The sequence below is a fragment of the Dromiciops gliroides genome, chromosome 4, assembly GCF_019393635.1.
Source record: "Dromiciops gliroides isolate mDroGli1 chromosome 4, mDroGli1.pri, whole genome shotgun sequence".
Classification (NCBI taxonomy): Eukaryota; Metazoa; Chordata; class Mammalia; order Microbiotheria; family Microbiotheriidae; genus Dromiciops; species Dromiciops gliroides.
The window spans coordinates 330,329,315-330,354,637 of NC_057864.1; the positions used below are offsets into that span (position 1 = coordinate 330,329,315).

Here is a 25,323-nt window from a genome sequence, read left to right on the forward strand (position 1 = left end):
GGATTAATGCAGAAATAGGATTAATGTTATTATGTGTATATATATGTGTGTGTGTATATATATATCTATATGTATATGTATAGAGATATATAGATATAACCTATATCAGATTACCTGCTGTCTAGGGGAGGGGGGAGGGAGGGGAGGGAGGGAGAAAAATCTGAAATTGTAAAGCATGTATAAACAAAAGTTGAGAACTATCTTTACATGTAACGGAAAAAAATAAAATATCTCATAAGAAAAAAAAAAGATATAATCAGGATGACTGTATGAGATGAAAAGACAAAAAAAAATTTTTAAGGTATTTAAGCTGCTAGAATTTGGGGAATGCCACATTGTTTTAACTGGTTCCCCAATTCTCTGCATGCCAAAGTGGTAGGGGTTTCTGAATTGTCATTGATCTTTCTAATGCTGTCATAATGTTCTTTATGGTAGAAAATGTGGAGTTCTCTAGCATCAGTTTTGTCTGTGCCACTGATTTTCAATAAGGGCTGATTTAACTGATGAACTACCTCATTCAGCTGATGCTGCTTAGCAAACGCTACAATTGTATCATTTCCTCCCCACTTTCCAAATTTCTTTAATTCATCAACATATTCTTCAAAAGGGGAGTCATTTATTCTAAAAGACTCAAACTCTTGTCTATGGTTAATCATATAAGAAGCAGCTTCTTGTCTGTGTCTGAGATGATTTCTACAGTGACCTTCTTGTGCTTGTGCTTGAACTCAGCAATGAAATGGTTGACCATGCGGTTGTCAAAGTCCTCCCCACCCAAGTGGGTGTCCCCAGCTGTACACTTGACCTCAAAGATGCCATCTTCAATGGTAAGAATGGAGACATCAAAAGTACCACCTCCAAGGTCAAAGATCAACACATTTCTCTCGGCACCAACCTTTTTGTCCAAGCCATAAGCAATAGCAGGAGCAGCAGTTCGCTCATTGATGATTCTGAGCACATTTAGACCAGCGATGGTTCCAGCATCTTTGGTGGCCTGAGGTTGGGAATCGTTGAAATAGGCTGGTACTGTGACCACAGCATTTGTGACAGTCTTCCCAAGGTAAGCTTCTGCAATTTCTTTCATCTTAGTCAAGACCATAGAAGATACTTCTTCAGGATAGAAACTTTTGGTCTCCCCTTTGTACTCCACTTGGACCTTAGGCCTGCCTGCATCATTCACCACCGTGAAAGGCTAATGCTTCATGTCTGACTGTACGGCTGCATCATCAAATCTTCGACCAATCAGACGTTTGGCATCAAAAACTGTGTTGGTGGGGTACATAGCAACTTGATTCTTTGCCGCATCACCGATTAAATGTTCAGTGTTGGTGAAGGCCATGTAGCTTGGAGTGGTCCTGTTTCCTTGGTCATTAGAAATGATCTCCACTTTCCCATGTTGGAAAACTCCCACACAGGAGTAAGTGGTGCCGAGATCAATGCCAACTGCGGGTCCCTTCAACATGATTGCTGGGGAGTCAGGGGTCATAGCTGACTGCTGTGGAGGAAGAAGGGCTCCCTTCATGGTCGCCATCTGTTAAGGGCTAAAATTCTAGCTAGTCTGTCTAAAATATCCAATGAGTGGTCGCCAATAAATTATACACTTTAGCAAGAGTTAGACTTTTAAGCGTTTATTAAGGAGAATAAGAATTTGCTAAAGAGAGAGAGAGGCCTCGATTCCTATCTATTAAAGGGAGAGCACATTTCTAGCTCCGCTCTCCACCAGAGTCCAAAGGAAAAGAGAGAGAGAAAGAGAAAGAGAAAAACAACAACAACAACAACAAAACAAAACTGGCTTACTTTTTACCACACATGCTTGTTGCCCTGGTTCTCACAATGTCCTTCTCAGCACTCTGATTCTCACACACAGTTTATTTATCCATTCCCCAATTGATGGGCTTTCCTTTGATTTCCAATTTTTAGACACCACAAAAAGAGCTGCTATAAATATTTTTGTACAAATAGGTCTTTTTTCTCTTTTTGGGGATGTCTTTGGGATATAAACCAAGTAATGGTATTGCTGAATCAAAGGGTATGCACAATTCTATATCTCTCTGGGCATAATTCCAAATTGCTCACCAGAATGGTAGGATCTTTTCACAATTCCAACAACAGTGGATTAGCATCCCAGTTTTCCCACAAGCCCTCCAACAACCAATATTTCCCATTTTTGTTATATTTGCGGCTCTAATAGGTATAAGGTGATATCTCAGAGTTGTGTTAATTTGCATTTCTCTGATCAATAATGATCTAGAGAATTTTTCCATATGGTTATTGATAATTTTGATTTCTTTATCTGAAAACTGTTCAAATCCTTTGGCCATTTATCAATTGGGGAATGACTTGTATTTTTAAAAAAATGACACTGTTCTTTATATATTTGAGAAATGAGACGTTTATCAGAGATATTTGTTCCAAAAATTCTGTTCCTGTTCTACTTGCCTTGTAATCTTGGTTACATTAGTTGTGTTTTTGAAAAAGCTTTTTAAAATTTTATATAATCAAAAATGATCTATTTTACATTTAATTTAATTCTCTATATCTTCTTTGGTCCTAAATTCTTCCTGTCCATAAATCTGACAGATAGACAATTCCATAGTCCTTTAATTTTCCTATGCTATTGTTACTGCTAGATGGGTTCTTAAAAATATTCCTCTTTCAAAGAATTACTTGCCCAGACAATCTATTCAAAATTTAAATAAATGGTTTTTTTTTTTTTATTATTTGGCACACAGAGGCATGGCTGAGAGAAGTATAACTTCAACTCCTGGGGAGGTACAGGTTTATGGCATTTCCTTAATCAGATAGCACATGCAGATATAGCTGGGAGAAGAAATGTAACTTCAACTCTTGGGGAGATTTAATCAGACAGCCATAGAGATATGGCTGGGAGAAGAAGCCTAACTTCAACTCCCAGAATAAAGGAAAAGATTACAATTTTTTAGAAGTGAGAAGGGGGTGGGGGTAGAGACCTAAGACTGAAAAGTTAATAGCAGTTTGAAAATAATGTTAGCTATTTGGATATAAAAATAATATAAATTCCACATTTCTAACTTGAGATTATTGTCAGTACCTGCTCCTAATCACATAGCAAACAAGACTGGCTCCCAACTAAGCTCATGTTATAAATTCAAGGAGCCCAGCTTTCTGGGTGGCTGCTTTAGTATCTGTTTTTACCAACCAATACCTGGTGAATCAACTACTTTGCTTCTCCAAGGAAAGAATAATCTCTAATTGACTACAACAAGTTGATCAACCGCATTTCTCCATGGTCATAGTATCCTTCTTAGGGCCAGAGCATCCCTAACTGGACCCAGGCCCACCAGGCTGGTACTACAGTATCATCCTTTATGTAAAAATCATGTACCCATTTTGACCTTATTTTAGTATACAGTGTGAAATGTAGGTCTAAACTTAATTTCTTCCATTCTTTTTTCCAGTTTTCCCAAGAGTTTTTGTTAAATAATGAGTTTTTTTTCAAAAAGCTTGTATTTTGGGGTTTATCATATACTAGATTATGTTAGTCACTTACTATAGTATAGTTTCTATCTATTCTATTCCACTGATCTACCTCTCTATTTCTCATTCATATATTTTTAATGGCATCTTCTCTGGCATAATTTCTTGCTTGGAATATGTTATATCTTGCTTCAACTCACTATCTCTCATTATTAATTATTTAGATGCTATATTGATTTATGAATAGCAGTTGTACAACTCTGGTGGAATATTGCTATTAAAAGAATAGGTGTTGTTTTCACGAAGTTGGGGTTCATCAAAAAAACTGTAATTTCCCAAAGGCAATCCAACACAATCTACTCTTTCTGTTTAGTTCAACTTCAACTCCTTGTCCTTTTACATTTTCTGTCTGCGATAGAAAGATTATTAATAGAGATAGATACCTATATATACCTATATATGTGTGTGTGTGTGTGTGTGTGTGTGTATATATACATATGTATTTATTTACATACAGATACATAAATTTACATATAGATTACATAAATACATTGCGTGCACACCCACAAACATACACTGGATGAACTATAGGTGTTGTACCTCTAAGTATTTATCATAGCTTGGGCAATAAGCACTGTTCATCCTCTTGGCTTTTGCTCTACAGATGATTACTCTACACTATTTTGAATGGTTATAGATCTCATCCAGGAAGCTTTGGAGTTTTTCAGGGTTTGATATAATCAGAACAATTCTGTTTGCAAGCAATGCTTGATTACCAATAGGAAATCCTTATTTGATTTGGAATCTCTACTTCATATTCTCCTTGATACTCCTTTGACAAGTTCCCTCCTCCCTTGTTTTATCCCTCCAATTATTAAGGATTACAGAGTCATCAATAGGTTATAGGTTATCTCATTTGTTATATTTTTCAAGGACTTTTACAATTTTAATATATTACTAGGAAACCTTGTCAGAAGACAGCAATTTTGATTTACTAAATTTAATGCTTTTGCTTCTACTCAACTAAGAAATGCAAAGAGATCTTTGTTTAAAAAAAATTCTCAACTTAAGAAATAAAAAAAATCATTTTCACAAAAGAGTGGAATAGAAAAAAAGATCGTACATGAAACTCCAAATCTATTATATGCAACTTGATATTCCTTTTAAATATACATTAAACTTATGTAACTTTAACAATTTTTTTCTTCCCTCCCCTCCTTGCCCTAGAGATGTCTACCATTAGACACAAATATAAACATATATATGTATAATATATAAAAAGTATTTATATATGTTATATATATATTTAATATACATACATATTGTACATATATGTATATAATAGTGAAAATGAACTAGTCACTCAAAGTTGTTCTTAAAACAATATTGCTTTTTCTGTATGCAATGTTCTCATGGTTCTGCTTATTTCATTCCTCATTATTTCCTGAAGGTCTATCCATGTTTTTGTAAAATCATTGAGCACATCATTTCTTATAGCACTGTTGTATTCCATTACAAAGGGGAAATTAGGTGGTGTATTGGATAGGGCACTGACCCTGGACTCAGGAGAATGTTAGTTCAAATTTGGCCTCAGACACTTCACACTTACTAGCTGTGTGATCCTGAATAAGTCACTTAACCCAGATTGCCTGAAACATCTGGGGCAGTCTCCAGTTGTCCTGATGCATATTTATCATGAAACCCTCTGGAGTAGTGTGAGGCTGGTGATTTTTCATAACCCTCCCTCACTTAAATCCAATTCATTGCAAATCATGACATCATCTCCCAATGTAATGGTTCTTTTCAAGAATGAAGGACAAACAACAACAATTCCATCACAATCATATACAACAATTTGTTCAACCATTCCCCATTTGATGGGCATCCCCTCAATTTCCATTTGCTACCACAAAGAGAACTGCTATAAATATTTTAGAACAAATAGGTTTTTTTCCTTTTTTTCTTGTTTGGAAACAGACCTAGTAATGATATTGGTGGGTCAAAAGGTATATAGACAGTTTAATGACTTTTAATAACAAATATTGGAGGCGATGTGGAAAACTGGAATATTTATTCATTACTCTCCAAAACAGTTCCAGCAACAATGAATAAATATTCCAGTTTTCCACATTCTCTCCAATACTTGTTGCTTTCTCCTTTAATCATTTTAGCCAATTTGATTTGTGTAAAATTATATCTTAAAGTTGTTTTAATTTGCATTTCTCTGATCAACAATTATTTAGAGCATTTGTTTCATATTACTATAAATTATTTTGATTTCTTTATTGGAAAATTGCCTGTTCATATCCTTTGACCATTTCTCAACTGGGAAATGACTTGTATTCTGGATCTACTTTCCAGGTCATTTGTCAGTTGTCAGTTGTCTTTCCAATTAGGTATTTCATATTTTCTTCTATTTTTTGAGTCTTTTGATTCTGCTTGACAGATTCTTGGTGTCTCATGGAGTCATTAGCTTCCATATGTCCAATTTTAATTTTTAAGGCATTATTTTCCTGAGTAAGCGTTTGCACCTCCTTTTCCATTTGGCCAATTTTTTCTCCCATTTGCCCCATTGTATTTTTTAAGAAATTGTTTTCTTCAGTCAATTTTTCTGCTTCTTTTTCCAGAGTAACTATCATTTCTCTCATTTCTTTTTCCATTTTTCCCTATCTCTCTCATTTGGTTTTAAAAGCCCTTTTGAGCTCTTTAAAGAAGGCTTTTTGATCTTGATACAAGATCATCTTTCCACTTGAGTCTTTACTTGTAGGCATTTTGACAAACTCATTTGAGTTTGAGATTTGGTCTTCCCTTTCACCATATAAGCTGTCAATATTAAAGGTCCTTTTTAATTTATTACTCATATTGTAGCCTATTTTTAAACTTATAAAGATGAAGTCGGCTCCTGGGGCACAGGAGTCACTTTTGTAGCTTCTTACCACTCTCAGGTGCCCCACTCTCAGCTGCCCCACTCAGCAATGTTGAGCTGCAGGTGTGTTAAGCTGTAGCTGCATGAGCAACCAATGAGTGGTGAGTTAGCTAAACGGCCCTCCCTGTTTGCCCAGGTGAAACAGAACTTTCCTGAGGTCTTATAAATTATCTCAAGTAGGAGGATTGTGTCTCTCTGTCTTTTTGTAGGTTCTGTAGTTGCAGAATCAGTTTAGAGGATTGATTTACTGTTGATTTTGAAGGAAACACAGGAAAGCTCAGGCAGCTTCCTGACTTCTCTTTGCCATCTTGGCTCTATCCATGGAAGTCTTCTCCCCTATATCTTGTGAGTCATTCTTTCATTTAATTACTTTCATACTTTTTATTATACTTATAGAGTGAATGCAATTATCAGTACAATTCACTTAGTCCTTAATAAGATTCTGACAGTATTTCATGTTATCCAGTCTAAGTTAAAGTTTATAGTCATTAATGTATCATTGGCACTTTCTGGACCCATTTCTGATAGTTGCTCTATAGGAAGATGAAGATAAAAGGACAACATAGGACAAGCAGATATTTGTTTATTTTTCTTTCTTTTCTGAGTTGACATGGTCAAGCTTATGATGAAAATAGTCCATCAATAAATAAACTGAATGTGTTTGTGGCCCTGGACTTATCAGAAAACACTTTAGATTTCATTCACTTTGAGTAGGTAGACAAATATTTTGGCCTTTTTTTTCTATCCTTCCTCTACTTTTATAAGTATGTAATATTATAGTTGAGGTTATTTTGGATAAAAGAATGATGAAAAAATTTTACTTAACTCCCTTGTCATGACTTTCAGTCATAAACAATTTTTCTGAATTTCTTTATGTCGCATTTTGCATTTCATAGCAAGATTTAGGCTCAGTCAGAATTTTCATATTATGACCTTTACAATAAAGACATATCCCTATACAAATAAATTAGTAATAATGATTCACAATGCAACTATGAGAGTTCTAAATGACATCTTTATTGAGGAAATTCACCTATGTTCAGTATTTAGTCAATGACCAAGAAACTATGAAGTATTAGTCTTAAACACATTTTTGTGATAATATTTAATATACATTAATGTTGCTTTGAAAAACCAGTTTCAGTCTCCAGATGTTGTGCTTCAGGTAGATATCTACTTCATGGGAACTTTGTGTTGGGTGCCTTTTCAAACATATTGATTAACCTTTTGGGAAAAATGTTTGAAGTAGAAGGTAAAATACTTGTCATTTTGAGTCTCCTTGAATGACAAATGTTTCCTCAGTTCTATTTTCAAATTACATCAAGTTTTTAAAATGCAATCAAATCATGATCAAGTGGTTGGTGAAAGAGTTCATTACTTCAATCACCTTGAATTCTTTGTAACACATTCACTTGATTATTCATAAAGACAATTGCCCCTTTTTCCTTTATTATATTAATTATTTTAAAAATCCTTCAGACTGAATTACTTCTCTTTTCTCTACTCAAAGACATATTGACACTTGACTTGCTACTCATGGATTTAAATCATGGGCTTCTCTGGAAATACCCAAACATTCAGTGGCCTCAATGGTTTCTTTCTTTCTTTTTAATTTATTTTCCTGTAGGAAGTCTCCTCAAAGATCTCCTGGAAAATAATATGTTTGGGGAATAATTAAATGAATTAAAGAAAAAGGAGGTTGAGTAATTCAGAGTTCAGGCGCTTCTGGCTGTGTGGCCTTGGATAAGTCACTGCCTTGTTGAACCTTAGTTTCTTCATTTGTAAAACAGTGAGTGCATGGGGAATGGAAAGGGGGCATGGATTAGATTCTTTCTTAGATACTTTCCTGCTCCAAATTCTTTGATCTAATTTACTTCCTTATATTCTTATTCTGATTTTTTAAAATATTGATTTAAAGATTTTTCCCTTCATATTGTAAAACAGATTTTAACATATACATTCAGTTTACATATTAGTAAGGTATATGGTTATTAACAATGATCACTGAAAACTTATGTAAGGAATTAATTTTGACTTAATGTTTTTATAACCACATCTTTGCTTCATCATGGTCAGACTGAAAAGATGCAAGCTTTAAAAGCCTAAGAGAAGATGGGTGTGTACTTTAAGAGATTATAGAACAAACCGCACAAAACCATTTATTGAGTCAAAGTATTCAATGAAGTACCTAACCCCCACATAGGAGTTCCCCCATGCCCACATGGGCCTGGCCAAATTATAATGGGGACAGCCCAGGCAGTATGTTAAAACCAATTGGAGACTCAGCCTGGCAGGAAGGGGGAGGGAGTGGGCTCAGAAAGGGACTGGGGAAGGATGGTTGAGAGAGAGAGAGAGAGAGAGAGAGAGAGAGAGAGAGAGAGAGAGAGGAAGAGAGAGAGAGGGGAAGAGAGAGAGAGGGGAAGAGAGAGAGAGGGGAAGAGAGAGAGAGGGGAAGAGAGAGAGAGGGGAAGAGAGAGAGAGGGGAAGAGAGAGAGAAGAGAGAGGGAGAGAGAAGAGAGAGGGAGAGAGAAGAGAGAGGGAGAGAGGGAGAGAGGGAGAGAGGGAGAGAGGGAGAGAGGGAGAGAGGGAGAGAGGGAGTGAGGGAGTGAGGGAGAGAGGGAGAGAGGGAGAGAGGGAGAGGGAGAGAGAGAAGAGCTGGTGGTGTTTGATCTTAGGACCTAACCAGGAGTGACTGCACAGCTGATTCTTCTTAGAACTACAGATTCCAGGTGGTGGTGAGTTTGTGTTATTGAAGTGAGGCCGGCTTGTTAGGTCAGCTGAGCTAGAAACAAGTTTAAGGTTTGATTTAGTTTTTTCCAGACCCTAGTTGAGGAAGTAGAACTTATTCGAGGTACCTGGGGGCATTTCTACTCATAGAGATTTGGATTCTAACTATCTGGGAAGTGGGACATATTTTTTCCCTTTCTCTATCCCCTTTCTCATTGGACCTGGCTTTATTAACTCCACCTGTGTTGTAAATTTTGTTACCATTAATAAAACCTGATTTATTTGTGGAAAAGAGGCTGTTAATCTCCTTTCTTATTGGTCTGGGAAACATAACTGAAAAAGAGGCAGTTTGGACAAGGGGAAACTCTGGACCTAGAGGTCTTTCATAATTTTCTGAACTCCAATTTATGGCAAGCCCCCCAATTAACTCTCCCCATACTGAATTTAGCCCTAACACTTAGGAGTGAGAAAGAAATTAATGTACATAAATGCAATAGAAGTGGCAATATATCTTCCTTTACTAATGCCTTTAAATTTAAGAATATAATTCCCAAATTGTTATTACAGCTTTTATTGACATCCCCAGGTATCTGAATTTTAGACAATGTTATTGTTCAAATCCTGGGGGAGAAATAAAGCTATATAAATTGTCATTGGCAGCAAACTCTATCTTCATTTGAAATGGAAGATACACTCTCTGTTTCCCTTACCCCAACCCCCTCAAAAAAAAATCAACCTAGGAATTGTAATTGAGAAGGAATCCATTTGATAACTGTAGTATAGGCCTAGTAGGTCTGGGTCTAGTTAGAGATACACTGACCATGAGGAGGACATTCTGACCATAATACAAATAATACAGTTGATCAGCTTGCTGGGGTCAGTTAGAGGATACCCTTTCCTAGGAAAAGCAAAGCAGTTAATTAACCAGATAGTGGTAAGTCAAACAGATAACAAAGCAGACATGTCATAGGCACCCAGAAAGTCAGGTGCCTTGAAATTTATAGCAGGAGCCTAATAGGGCCAGATGTACTTGCTACGTGATTGAGACCAGGCAGTGACAATAATCTTAAGTTAGGAATATGACATATTTACTGTTTCATGCATCCCACTCCCCAATAGCTAGCATCCTCACTCCCCAAACAGCTATAACTTTTCAGTTCTAAGTCCATCTCCCCACCCTCTTCTATCCCCCTACAAAAGCTTTGTCTTTACTCTGACTGATTGAGGACCATGCCATAAATCTCTTTCTCCCCAGGAGTTGAAGTTTAGACTACTTCTCCTGGCCATATCCCCTTGTGCGAAATAATAAAAACTTTTACTGAAATTTTGATTGGATCATGTGTGGGACTAATTCTTTGATAGAGTCATAGTTTCAGATCCAGTTTCACAGTGTCAATAACAAAATGAATATAAATGCCAAGCCAATACTTATGGTTGCCATCCAAACAATATTTTAAAATTTATGAAGTTGTTCATTATGACTTTGACAATATCCCTATAATTGTATTACCATGTTTTTCTTTTTATTGGTTTCTACTGTTTTCCATAGACCCTACTTAGAATATACATAGTATTAGTAATAATAGCTCATAATATATATAGAACTTTATATTTTTTTGATCCTCACAAAAACCCTAGGAAGGAGTTGTTATTAGTATCCATATTTTATTGATGAGGCATCCACATTACTATTCCCACAAAGTAGTTCTCATATTCTCTGCAATTGTAAGTTTTGAAGATAACCTTCAATTCACCTAAACATTGAATTCCCTGTCACATTCTAAAATGCTAGGCAGATAAAGGCTCATAATGATTTCTATTAGAGTAGTACCTCATCTGAGCTGCTCCTACCCACAAATTTTGTCACTAATGGGTTAACTACACTATATTCAAGGTACTTTATGGGTCCATACTTCTAAAATATTATTATTAATGATTATTATTAGTAATGATGATGACAGCTAATATTTATGTAATGCTTAATCTGTGCCAAGCACTGTGCTTTGTTGTTCCTTCACTCTCAAAGAGGAACATGACATGAGGGAGGTGATGGCATGACTTGTAATGAATTGGATTTAAGTGAGGAAGGGATGTGCAATGACCAGTCTCACTGTCTCCTCTTGAGTCATCTCCATTGGGTGGCAAGATATACATCTGGGAGACTGGAGATAGCCCTGGACACAGCGGGAGACCTTCATCTTTTGAGCTAAGGCCTTTTATAGGTCTCAGTTTGTGAAGGCAATGACCATTCAGTGATTAAGGCTAGATAAGAAATGAAGCAAAGAAAGGCCTCAAATCAATAAAAAATAAATATATTGGGGCAGCTAGGTGGTGCAGTGGATAGAGCACTGGCCCTGGATTCAGGAGGACCTGAGTTCAAACCGCCCTCAGACACTACACACTTACTAGCTGTGTGACCCTGGGCAAGTCACTTAACCCCAATTGCCTCACCAATATATATATATATATATATATATATATATATATATATATATATATATATATATATATTGCCACTTATATATATATAAATCGGAGGGGAGAAGACCCTCAGAGTTTCTGGCCAAAAGAAAAACAATTGCTATTTATTCCTGCTCTGAGCCTAAGAAGCCATACAATAGTCAAATGAGGCCTAGGCTGGGACCTATTGTTGGCTAATCAATAAGAGCCACAATTATTTGGGTTTAAAGAACAGTCCTTAGATGAAGCACTGAGTAAACACTTTACAATTTGTATCTTATTTGATCCTCACATCAACCCCAGGAGGCAGATGGTATTTTAAAAAAGAAACTGAGGCAAACAGGGGTTAAGTGACTTGTCCAGAGTCATAACACTAGGAAGTGTCTGAGGCTTCATTAGAACTCAAGTCTTCCTGACTCCAGAACTGGTACTTTATCCACTTTGCCACCCAGCTGCCTCCAGAAACTCATAAGCCCCTACTGATGCCTTTAACTTTAATAGTCATCCAGTTGACACAATTAGCTCAATGCAAAAGATTTGATGAAGTGGTATAGTAAGAATAAGTGTAATAACATTTCTCCTCATGAACATAGTCATACTTTTCCTTGAATTCAAAATGTATCAAGGAGAAGAGTGAGAACACAAATACAATTCACTACAAGAGCAGGGCAAATGCAAATAATGCATGTAGCCAAGGTAATTCTCACCTCTAGCACTGTGGGGCCCAAATATCTTTCTTTCTCTCATGGTGTCCTTTTGTTGCTTCCCCTGAGTATGGTGTCACTCCTGGGTCATCTTTCAAATGGACTTAATGGCCTAGTTTTTCTCCTTATCTCAACTCCTAGCAACAAAGGATAATACATATTTTTTGCTTTCTTATTTTGACTCATGGAGTCCAGTGAACTATCTGATCCAAGAAATTTCTTTCCATCTCATGAAGTAAGATGTGATTCTTTCTCAAGAGGTGTATTGTTTTCCAAAAGCTGTCTTTCTTTTGTATTCATGGAGCTTCTTCTAGAAAGTATGTCTTACTACTAAAATGGTTACCAGGGGTATGACCTATCTTTTCATCAGGCAATGACTACTTTATCTCTAAATATATCAGGCTTATTATAAGATAGATGACTCCAAAGGGTTAAGAAGTAAACAAGAGAAGAATTAGAAACAATAAGAGTAGATAGGTTTTTCTTTTTTCCTCAGAGTCTATGAAAAGATGGAGAGATATAGAATTGTTTATTGCTTGGGGATGGTAGGGGAGATTTGGATATGTTTATAACTAGGCAGAAAGGAGCCAGTAGTTAGGGGAAGAGGCACAAAGAGAGACAGAGACAGACAGAGAAACATAGACATGCACACACAAACAGAGAGACAGAGAGAGAGACAGAGAGACAGAGACAGCAACAGAGACAAAGAGGATTATTGAGAATGTAGATGGAAAGAAAAAGGAAAGGTTGATATCAAAGACAGATAAGGATGAGGTAGAGATGGTGAGGATGGTATCAATGAGTTTAAAAAATAGTTAAGGTATAGGCTAAGGGAGTGTGAAAATGGGTACCCTGATTTGCTTGAGATTTTCCCTACCCAATTATCCAGGTAATCAGAACAACTGTCTTCACAAACAATCCTTTGCCCTTTCCTGACTAAGAATAAAGTCAGCTGGACATGGGAGGAATCAGTAACCCTGGAACTGAACAAAGATTTATCTGACTGCAGGATGTGTGACTATGGATATGGGCCTTATCTTTAGCAATTATCTAACTTTGGAAAAATCCTTTTCTGTTTGAAGAAATCTGCATAATCAAGCCTTGAATTAAACTGCCTATCAGGAAGAACCCATTGTATATCAAAGGCCACATCCTCCACCCTTGGAGTTCCTCACACACACACCCTCCCTTTGGGAGTAGACCTATCTATTAAGCCCCTTTCCTTCAGATTTCTTGTCTGCTTTCATTTAAACTATATAAAAACCTTTTGAATCTATTGCATGGCATCCTATTTGGCAATATGCTGAATAGTACCCATGATCATGCTAGTTTTATTTCCCTGCTTGATAAAAACTTTCTTTTAATTTTTACAGGCATTATCTTTCTCTGATATTCCTTCCCTTTTAGGAAGAAGGGGATTTAAATCTCAGGAACTGACCTTTGCCTTTTCTGGAGAACTAGCCTTTGTGTTCTCCAGTCTTCTCCTTTGGGGAATGAGAAATTTAAATTCCATTTGTCTTGGGGAAAATAGGGTAGGGGTAGGGGTACGGATTTGGGGTCCTTAGGAATTCCTCTTCAAAGAATTATACCCTCTTGCTCACAAAAGCAGTTAGAATAAGATGGTAGTTTATTTAGAGGAAGGGGAAGGGGAAGGGAAACCATGAAAGAAGTCCTTGGACTTCTCATGGGGAGAAGGCATGGCACAGAGCATGGCTCTGAGATACAAATCTCCTTGAGAAGGAGACTGGCAGGTACTTTTATAGAGGACTCATGGGGTTGACCATCTGACTGGAAAGTTCCTTTAGTGAGGGAGGACCATCTCCCACTGGTGGTGGCTGGGGGAATTGGGTGAGGGGTGGCTGCAGATCTCAAGCCATCTCCTCAGGATACAAAGGAAGCAGCCACACTTAATCTTATAGCTCAAGGGTTGAAGGAGACTGGAATGAAGGGTGGGGGTCTCAGAGCTAGCTCAGTTGATCTGGTTCCACTTATCTCTCTAGGTGTGTCTGTCCTCTGGTTTAGTTTCTCAAGGAGAAGGTTCTTTGATGTGCCCCAGAGAACTTCTGGGGTGCTATGGGCCCATAACACATTTAAGAGAAATTTGACTCATTTTACAGGAGAAAATGGAGTTCTTAGGAAATGACCTCAGTTTTCTCAGTAAAATATTAGGTGGAGTCTTCTGTTATAAAGAAAAGGGGAATAAGAGTGTAGAAAATAAGAAAAGAAAAAACTATGGAGCACATGATAAAAGATCAATTAGGGAACAATGATAAGACTACCATGCTGCAGGGGTAGGTCCAGTTGAGATTAGATAACACAAATCTGTAGATGATTCAGAGTGTGTGTTTTTTTACTTCCTCCAACACCATTCAGCAACATACAAGGAAGAACAAGGAAGTAGAGATTTGGATTAAGATAACCAGTTAAGGGAGCAAGGAATTCAATAATGGAGGACAATATAAAGTAGAATTGATTAGCTAAAGGGGAGGAAAGTGAATGCAGGGCAGAGTTGGAATTGAAATGAAGGATGAGGGGGCAGCTAGGTGGCACAGTGGATATAGCACTGACAGAGTTTAAAAACAGAGTTTAAAAAAAAAGAAATTAAGGATGAAGGGAGCTTTAGAAGAAATGAGTTAGGGGCAGCTAGGTGGTACAGTGGATAGAGCACAGGCCCTGGAGTCAGGAGGATGAGAATTCAAATCTGTCCTCAGACACTTGACACTTACTAGTTGTGTGACCTTGGGCAAGTCACTTAACCCCAATTGCCTCAAAAAAAAAAAGAAAAGAAAAAGAAAGTGTTATGGGGAAAATGGGGTAGATGGGGTAGGGGGTTCAGGTTCGGGTAGGGGTAGGGGTTTGGGGTCCTTGGGAATTCCTCTTCAAAGAATTACAACCTCTTGCACACAAAAACAATTATAATAAGATAGAGTTTATTCAGGGTCAGGGGAAGGGAAGGGAAACTAAGAGAGAAATCATCGGATTTCTTCTCATTGGGAGAAAGGCATGGCACAGAGTGTGGCTCTGAGATACCAGTCTCCTCGAGCAGGAGACTGGCAGTTACATTTATAGAGGACTGATGGGGGTGACCATCTGACTGTGGAAAGTTCCCTTAGTGAGGGAGGACCATCCCCCACTGGTGGTGGCTGGAGGAGTTGGGTGAGGGGTGGCTGCAGATCTCTCAAGCTATCTCTCTTCTCCATACACAAAGGAAACAGGAACCTAATCTTATCACCCCAGGTTGAGGGAGACTAGATTGAAGGGTGGGGGTCCCAGAGCTAGCTGCCCAGTCCTATCTAGTTCCACTTATCTCTCTAGACATGTCTGTCCTCTGGTTTAGTGTCTCAAGGAGAAGTTTCTTTGATGTTTCCCAGAGAACTTCTGGGGTGCTATTGGCCCATAACAAAAAAAAAGAAATGAGTTATAGGGAGATAGGAAAAAAAGTGGTTGCACAAGGAGAGGTTGGGAAATATGCACTGAACATAAGTGTATATTGGAGATTAATGAGAAGTACTGTAAAGAGCACTCTGTCCAATTAAAAGCCTAGTCAAATTCTCATTAGGAATGTATCAACAATGAAATCATTATTCATTATTTGGTAGATTCTCAGAGAACTCTTCCTCTGAAGAAATTTCTGAAGAAAACTGAGCTTCCCATATCACATCAAATCAATCTAAGGGTATCCAGGAAGTGATCCAAAAGAGTAGACAGATCAACAAGGAATTTGGAAGGCAGGTAATGATGAATTCATTACTCTTGTTAGTCCTTATAGTCTAAGTCTCTGGAAATATATGTTCACTGAGTACCTCATTGAAGTATTCTCACAAACACTTTTAATCAGGTAATTAGTTTTCCAATTTCATTAGGAAGAGTCAATTAAGAGGTAAGAAGGAGTGGGAAAAATGTCCCAATAGCTACATAGCAGTCCATCTGTAGGGATAACATTGAACCTAGTGCCAAAAGGGAAAAAAAAAAGATTGAAAAAACCCAAATTCAGTTTTTTATTTAAAAGAGGTTCAGTCCAAACAACGTGTGCTATGTTTCATTTGAGTCAGAGCAGCGAAGAAATTAACATACTTTTTCCCAAATACCTGGTGAACAAGCTAGATCAGGTAAGAATATCTTAATGCTATCAGGAGTAGGTCCTGAGTAGTTCAGTGATTCAGCCTGACCCATTACAGCAATGAGCAAAAGACAATTTCCCTTAAATGATAATTTTTTTTCTCCTGCAGTAGCTTCTATATCAGTAGCTTCTATATCTATATATCTAGTAGCTTCTATGTATGATTTAATATATTTTCTTTCTGGGATTTCAGTGGAGCGTTAAAGAAATCTCTTCTGTAAGCTAGTGCTTTCTCCCTTCATCTTGAGAACTATTGTTTAATTGACTGGTCTGATCTTGATCTTCTTGCCTGGTAATTTTCATCTTTATTCTCTTCTTGGCTGACTTGTTTCTAAACTTGCCTTTTTCTTACCTTGTTGCCTGAATCTGCAAGGAATCATTGATACATTTTTCTATGATCAAAGAGAATTTTGTTAATGAACTAACATCTTCTTTTGTTGCTATTTATTTCTGCCCAACAACAATAATAACAACAAAAGATTCAATAATTTGATAGCAGGTAATCTTTGGTGACTGTATGTGTATAGCAATATTCTGGTACATTTGCAAAACATTACTTCACGGTACTAGCACAAAAACAGGCACGATGTGGTGGGGAGGCACTTTGTGTGTAGAATATTGTCAGACTTTTTTTCCCTCTCATTTTCATTCTTTATTATGGCTCATGGTTCTCTGGGTGGGAAGGTGAGGAAATGATATAAAAACAAAAGTATCACTAAAACTATAAAGACAAATAAAAAGCAGACTTTAGAATAAATTGAAACTTCAAGCTGTAGTAGGCCTTAGTGAAACTGCTGAGCTACCATTCAAAAATTAAATCTAATGTTTAATAATGAGCAAAGAGCAGCTCATCTGGTGTACTTGTATGTTTTATAAGACCCACTTTTGATGTATATTGAAAAGGAAGGATGTTTCTCCGTATATTATTAATGCTGCACCCACTGAAAAGGTCTACAGATTCTGTACAAATCTTTTGAAATTTGGAGGCTGCTGTGCCTCAAAGATAATATGAATGAGCTCTATTCATCACAACCAACAATTCAAAACTGAGTGCTGAGGTTGTAAAGCAACACTCTACCTCAGCAAGTGGTGCTGAAAGGGAGTGATACAGATAAGGGAACAGGGACAAACTCCAACTTTAGAGAGAATTGTCAGGAATAGTATTGCCAGGAAAGAGACAAGAGGGTCATTGTTAGTGCAAACTTGTAAACAGAACCAGAAAAAAGAAAGGATGCAAGCAGGGATAAATCTAGGAGTCATATTATCAACATAAGATTTATTGTCCTGGAAGGGATCCTTGGAAGAAGCAGCCTAATTCTTCCCCAATCCCTGCACACAGAACCATACTTGTGATATTCCAGCAACCTTGGGCAAAATCACAGTCAAATTCTTCCTCTGACACATATTGTCTTTGTGACCTTGCCTAAGTCATTTATTTACTCATGACCCCCAGGCACCTTTCAAAGTCTATAAATTGCAGAGAAACAGTCAACCTGCATTGACAGAGGATGCTTCCTTATCTAGATGTTCCTTATAAAAGTGAAACCACAAATTCAATCCTTATCCTAATCCCAACTGCTAGTGCAGTTATATAAATCTGCAATCATCTAATCTTAAATCTCCAAATGTTCTGTCTTCCCAAGGGGCACTGTGGTGAAGCAGAAAGATTATTAGATCTGGGGATTGAATACTTAGGTTTGAGTTACTACGAGAACTGTCCTGGAGCCAGTTCAAATGGGCTCAAGGCAATTGTTACTTTTTCAGTGTGAGCATTTACACTTCAGAAACAGGTAAATGCTATAAATCTGTGCTTGATTTATTATTTTGCTTATTGTATAAATTTAAGAAAATTTTAATAATGAAGATTGAACTCAAAAGTATGCCCAGCACTTTCAGAGAGCCACTTATTAATAATTTATGAGAACAATACTGGTTATTAGTCATGTGACCTGGAACTTAATCTAGTTGGGTTTTGGTTTCATGATCTGTACAATCAAGATAATGATATTTACATTGGGTTATTCTGAGGAAAGTTTTCTTGTTATGGTGAACTGTAAAGCTTCTATTTCTAAGTAATTGTCAATTGTCATTTGTTTATTAGAAGCTGACACAAAATTCTAGCCAACATTTGATTCTGGAAGACATAGAATCCATGTTTTCTATATGTTATTCTCTCCAGTATAATTTCTGACAAGGATCAAATGAGTACTTAAATGGTAATGGTCTCCACATCTTATCTACAGAAATAAGATAAACAGTAGACATCAATCATGGAATGAAATAGACAGAATCTTAGAATTGGAAAGGATGTCTAGAAGGAGACCATCATAGCCAACTCCCTCATTTTATAGGTAAGGACACTGATTGACGTTTTAGCTCAATTCAAACCAACCACCAACAAATAACTTCTTTTTATAAGAAATTTTGATTCTATCATAGTCATAATCACTAATTCTTATGGACATATACCTGACAGAGAATATTGATGAAAGGGCCCCATTGCACTATTTAGCTATTGGAACCAAGGAAAACATAAGAAATGAGGTAAATCGGTCTGGAAAAAAAGATAAGAGGAAAAGCAAAAGGAATATAAAAAAATATTTATTAAATATTTATTATATGCAAATATCCAGTGTGGAACTCAGTGTGCATAGTTTCAGTGATGGCAAGTGGTAGCCATGGGCTGGGAGCCCAAAGAACACGACTATCTATTGCCATAATCATGCTCAAGCATATCCAAGAATGATCCTGAATGTAAAATTTTAATAGAATCAATTTCTTTACCATTTCTCTTTTATAAAAATACTGGGTTATTAAAGGCTACTATTCTTTTCCAAAACCAAGGCTCTCTCCAATTATGCTTCTGCAAGATTATATCTATACCATTATGGGAGAGAATTTTTTGAGGTACAGAAGTAGTTATAAATAAGCAAAGTTGGAGTGGTTTTATTTTTGAACAGAGAAGAGATTTTTGGCAAAACTAGTCATAAACAAAAGAGATTAAAAGTGCTATTGCTACCAACACCATCATCGTATTTAATTACAGAAAGATCAGGGAAGAGATAGAAGCAAAGATGGGAGAGATAATTTAGATGGAAATCTATGGACTTGATGAATATAACAAATGACAAATTCTAGAACTGAATTGTATTAGACTAGGATGTTTTAGGTATGTAAGGTATATTGTTTTAATGGGATCATCACTAGCTAAATTAGGAATTATTGGCTATGAAAATTAATATATTTAAAAATATTCATAATGTTCATTCCATTTGGAATAGTAGAAAGTGGAGTAGTGGAAAGACAGTCAGACCAGTGCCCTCTTAGAACAGAATTGGTCCCATAATTCTGTAAAGCAATCTAAGATCAGTTGTAAAAAAAACTAAAATGTTAGTTTTGACCTAAAGATCCTCCTACTAGTAGTATATCGCAAGGAGGATAACAATAGCAAGAAACTTTCCACTCATACCAAAATATCTATAGGAATATTGTTGGCTGATATATAAGGCCTTGAGAGTCCTCTTCTACTTTCTCAAGTAATTTAATATGTAGTTCGATGTTTTCTTATTCTTTCCTACTCCTATCTTTAGACTAGGAGTCTTCAACATCCAGGAGGATGCTCCCTCAAACTCCTTAGCCTTCCTATTGTTAAAGCTAAAATTCTAGCTAGTCTGTCTAAAACATCTACTGAGTGGTCACCAATAAATTATAAGCTTTAGCAAGAATTAGACTTTTAAGCATTTATTAAGGAGAATAAGAATTTGGTAAAGAGAGAGAGAGAAAGGCCTACATTCATCTATCTATTAAAGGGAGAAAGAATTCCTAGCTCCCTTCTCCGCCAGAGTCCTCAGGAAAGAGCCCGAGTCAGAGCGCCTGGCTCCCCCTTCTTCCTCCCACAAGCAAACATCACTTCCTGACGCCAAAGAAAAGACACATGGTCTTGCCCTCAGACCTTCACCTCATGGGCGGAACTCTTCTATAGTAAGTCTCCAGCAGGTGGTGTCATTCCAGTCATTACTCCTCCATGTTATTCCTCCATGTCCTAAAATCCTATGACTTATTCCTTCATGCCATTTCACTTACACATAGGGATGATCCCATGATGATTCCAGAGTAATATTCACCTCCATGGGACCATACTTCACCACTACCTCTCATGAAATACTACCCCTCCTCCCTTCTCCCTCCCTCTCTTCTTCCTCCTCCTCTTCTCCCTCTTTCTTTCTTTATTCTTGAGAGCAAACTGTGAATTTAAAATGTCATTAGGAATTATTTGATCTCCTTGAAAAATGGTGATATATAATAGCAAATGAAAACAGATTTATAAAAAATTAATCTGAAAAATATACAGAGGAAGATGGTAGAAGATTAGGAACAGTAGTGCCAGAGAGAGAGAGAGAGAGAGAGAGAGAGAGAGAGAGAGAGAGAGAGAGAGAGAGTGAGAAGAAAGAGGAGAGAGAGTGGAGGGAGGAAAACAACATATAAAAAGCTTGTTGACAGACCTTAGCAGAAATCCTTCCAGAATTTAAGGATGAAACTCATTGTTTTTTGCTTACAATCTACCCTTCCCTTTATACATGGTTCATTCCAGGGAATCTGATGTCTTGGATGCAATTATACACATTCTATTCCTCATTTTCTATACCCTTATTTTCAGTCCCCTCAATCAATCTATCCCTTCCATTGTACTATCTGCATTACATTATCCATAGGTAACAAACTTGTTTTCTTAACCTTTTGTTTTCTCTCTCCCTCCATCTACTTTAACTCACTGAGACCTTGCATCCTCATGAGGGTACAGCATTCTTGGCTTCCTTTTTTTTTTCTTTTTAACCAACGTTTCACTTTTACTGATAATCTATGACTCATACTAGTTTTGATGGGGAGTCAGAATATACTTTTCTCCCAGTGTCACTTTCAGACTCTATCAGCATCACTCAGTAACCTCTCCTCTTTTGAGCTTTATTCAATCCATATTTGACACTTAACCCAGATTTTGGTAACAGTTATCCACCAAATTTGAGGACACCCTCTTCCTCCCTCAATGAGTTCAATGCCTGGCTTGTGGTATTTGTTCCAAAACTCCTGCTCTCACACTAGAAGATTTCAACATACATATTGATAGTGCCTCAACAATTTTAATGTCTCATTTCTTCAATTTATTAATTTCTTCCTGACCTTCTCTCCCTCACCTGAGTTACACACAGTGATGGCTATAAATTTCATTTTGCCATCACTAAGTAGTATTCCACTCCAATATACATGAACACTGAAATTCCTTTACTTGATCAAATTTTTTGTCATTCTATATTTCCCTCTGCTATTCCATTTTTGCCTGAAGACTGTCATGATTACTTTATTTTCCTTTCCTAACTTTTTTTCCCTCCCCCATCATTAAAAAACTCCACTGATCTTTCATCCCTACCAGCTATCAACCCATAGTTCTCTTTCATTTCATAACTAAATTCCCTGAAAAAACATATGTATAATCAGTACCTCCATTTTATTTCTTATTCATTTTACTTCCCATGATCTTTTTTGTATCTTATTTGATCATAAAATCTTCCCTTATTTATAGATATGACAAGTAAATTTTTTCCATGTTCTTTTACTTTAGTTATATTACCTTTTATGACTAAACCATTTATGCATTTGAAACTTATCTTGGTGTGTTTTATGAGATTGTGGTTTATATGTAGTTTCTTACAAACTGTTTTCTGGTTTCCCAGTATTTTTTCAGATAATGAGTTATAATCCCTTCACCCAAAGTTTTGATCTTTTGGTTTGTTAAAAAAACAAATAAACAACTAGATGACTGATCATTTATTACTGTGTATTGTATACCCAATTTATTTCACTGATCCATAATTCCATTTTTTTAGCTCTTACTAGATTGTTTTCATGATCACTACTTTGTAATATAATTTGAAATCTGGTACTGATAGATTACCTTCCTTCACATTTAAAAAATGATTACTTTGATATCCTTTGTTCAACAAATTGAATTTTGTTGTTATTTTTTTCTATTTCCATAAAATAATTATTTAATAGTTTTTTGTTTTGTTTTGTTTTTTTTATTTTTTAGTGAGGCAATTGGGGTTAAGTGACTTGCCCAGGGTCACACAGCTAGTAAGTGTTAAGTGTCTGAGGCCGGATATGAACTCAGGTCCTCCTGACTCCAGGGCTGGTGCTCTATCCACTGTGCCACCTAGCTGCCCCTGTTTAATAGTTTAATTTGTACGGAAATGAATAAGTAAATTAATAAATTAATTTAGATATAATTGTCACTTATTATATTGGCTCAGCCTACCCATGATCAATTAATGTTTCTCCAATTGTAAAGATCTGTCTTTATTTGTGTGAAGAATATTTTGTAACTGTGTTTGTATAGTCCCTGGGTTTGTCTTGGGTAGACTTCCAAATATTTTAGATTGTTTACAGTTAATTTAAATGGAATTTCTGTATCTCTTCTTATTGGGTAAGATGTTATTTTCTAAGTCAATATGTGCTTATAGGGATCTCTTTATTATTTAGTGTCTCCATTTCTATTTGTTGGACACTATTACCCTAAAGACAATGGAAAGAGAGGAAAGAGGTGGATATTTATGCACTGTAACTCATTCCCAATAATAAAAAATTATATACAAGATTTTATCAAATAAATATATGTTAAAAAAAAAAAGACCAGTCATGTGGTGGAAATAAGCAAAAATCTATGGATAGACAATGTGATCTACTGCTAATTTTTATGATCTCAGGAATAAGTAAATAGAACCTTAAAATACTATGTTGTGGGGGCAGCTAGGTGGTGCACTGGACAGAGCACCAGCCCTGCATTCAGGAGTACCTGAGTTCAAATCCGGCCTCAGACACTTAACACATACTAGCTGTGTGACCCTGGGCAAGTCACTTAACCCCAACTTCCCTGCCAAAAACAAACAAATAAACAAACAAACAAAAATACTATGTTCTGAACTTATGAGAAAACATGGAAAAGAGCCACAAGAAATGGATGGCCATAAATGGGTAATCATTTTCATTAGAGATCAATGAAATTACAGGTGGATTTGAATATTCGAATGCTCTTTTAGTGAAGTGTTATCCAAGATACTTTTCAAATACAGTGAGAGAGTTATTTGTCACTTTGGAAAAGTTCCTCTGGACCTAATTTTTTCTAATCAAAGAACTTGAAAGGTACTAATGACATCATGTGATACTTTTATTCAGTCTTAATCGAAATTTATTTTTTCCAGTTACATGTAAAAATAGTTTTCAACATTCATTTTGATAAGATTTTGAGTTCCAAATTTTTCACCCTCCCTTTCCTTCCCCCTCCCCAATAAGCAAACAATCTAGTATTGTTATATATGTATAATCACGTTAAACATATTTCCATATTAGTCCTGTTGTGAAAGAAGAATCAGAACAAAAGGGAGAAACCTCAAGAAAGAAAAAAACAACAACAAAGTGAAAATAGTATGCTTCAATCTGCACTCAAATTCCACAGTTGTTTTTTTTCTTCTGGATGTGTAGAGCATTTTCCATCATGAGTCTTCTGGAATTGTCTTGGATCATCATATTGCTGAGGACAGCTAAGTCTATCACATCTAATCATTGCACAATGTTGCTGATACTGTGTATAATGTTTTCCTGGTTCTGTTCATTTTGTTCAGCATTAGTTCACGTAAGTCTTTCCAGGTTTTTCTGAAATCTGCCTGCTCAAAATTTCTTATAGCACAATAGTATTCCATTACATTCATTTACCACAACTTGGTTAGCCATTCCCCAACTGCTGGGCATTCCCTCAATTTCCATTTATTTGTCACCACAAAAAGAGCTGCTATAAATATTTTTCTATATATGGGTCTTTCCCCCTTTTTATAGTCTCTTTGGGCTACAGACATAGTAGTGTAATTGTTGGGTCAAAGGGTGTGTGCAGTTTTATATCCCTTTGAGCATAGTTTCAAATTGTTCTCCAGAATGGTTGAATCAGTTCACAACTCCACCAACAATGCATTACTATTCCAATTTCCCCCCATCTTCTCCAACATTTATCATTTCCTGTTTTTGTCATATTAGCAAATCTGATAGGTTTGACATAGTACCTCAGAGTTTTTTTATTTGCATTTCTCTAGTCAATAATGTAACATCATATGATTCTGACTCAGAACATCCTACAACTGAACTATTCCTGACTCAGAATGACTAAATTCTATTTAAACCCAATATTTCCAAGTCAAAACAAAACTAGATACAATTTAAGACACTGGCCATTTTTTGTTGTTGTATGCAATCTTAATAAGAAATTAGACTTAAAATTTAAAAATTATTTTATAAATTATTATTTTATTTTATTTTTGTTTTTGTTTGTTTGTGGGGCAGTGAGGGTTAAGTGACTTGCCCAGGTTCACACAGCTAGTAAGGGTTAAGTGTCTGAGGCCAGATTTGAACTCAGGTCTTTCTGAATCTAGGACTGGTACTTTATCCACTGTGCCACCTAGCTGCCCCCTAAAAATTATTATTTTATTTTTAACTGTTTACCTGCCACTACCTAGACCCTGCCTTGCAACATTCATTTTCAATCTTATTTAAGAAAAAAAACACCTTCTATCTTGGAGTGTCATTATTCTCCCCATTCTGTAGATACTTAACCCTTTCAGTAATGGCATGTTTTATCTTTAGCTAAACTTCATCTAGCTGTAAGTTCAGATATTTGCTTATTCTTAAGGCCTCTGGGAATATAACCACTATATGCAAAGTAAAAAAAAAATCAATTCAATTAAAAAAATTTCAATTCAACATACTATCATACCTCAGAAGATTTTTCTTTTCTCTTATGTCCTAAATACTGTTTTTTTCTTTCCACAGTAAAAAACAAACAAACAAAAAACCTGTCCCTAATTTCAAAAAATATAAATAATTTATTAAAACTG

At 36.3% G+C, this 25,323-nt stretch overlaps 1 pseudogene; it reads right to left on the bottom strand.

Annotated features, from left to right (window-relative positions):
• Positions 1 to 256: 256 nt before the first annotated feature.
• Positions 257 to 1,459, bottom strand: LOC122755095 (annotated as a pseudogene).
• Between the last annotated feature and the right edge of the window lie 23,864 nt (positions 1,460 to 25,323).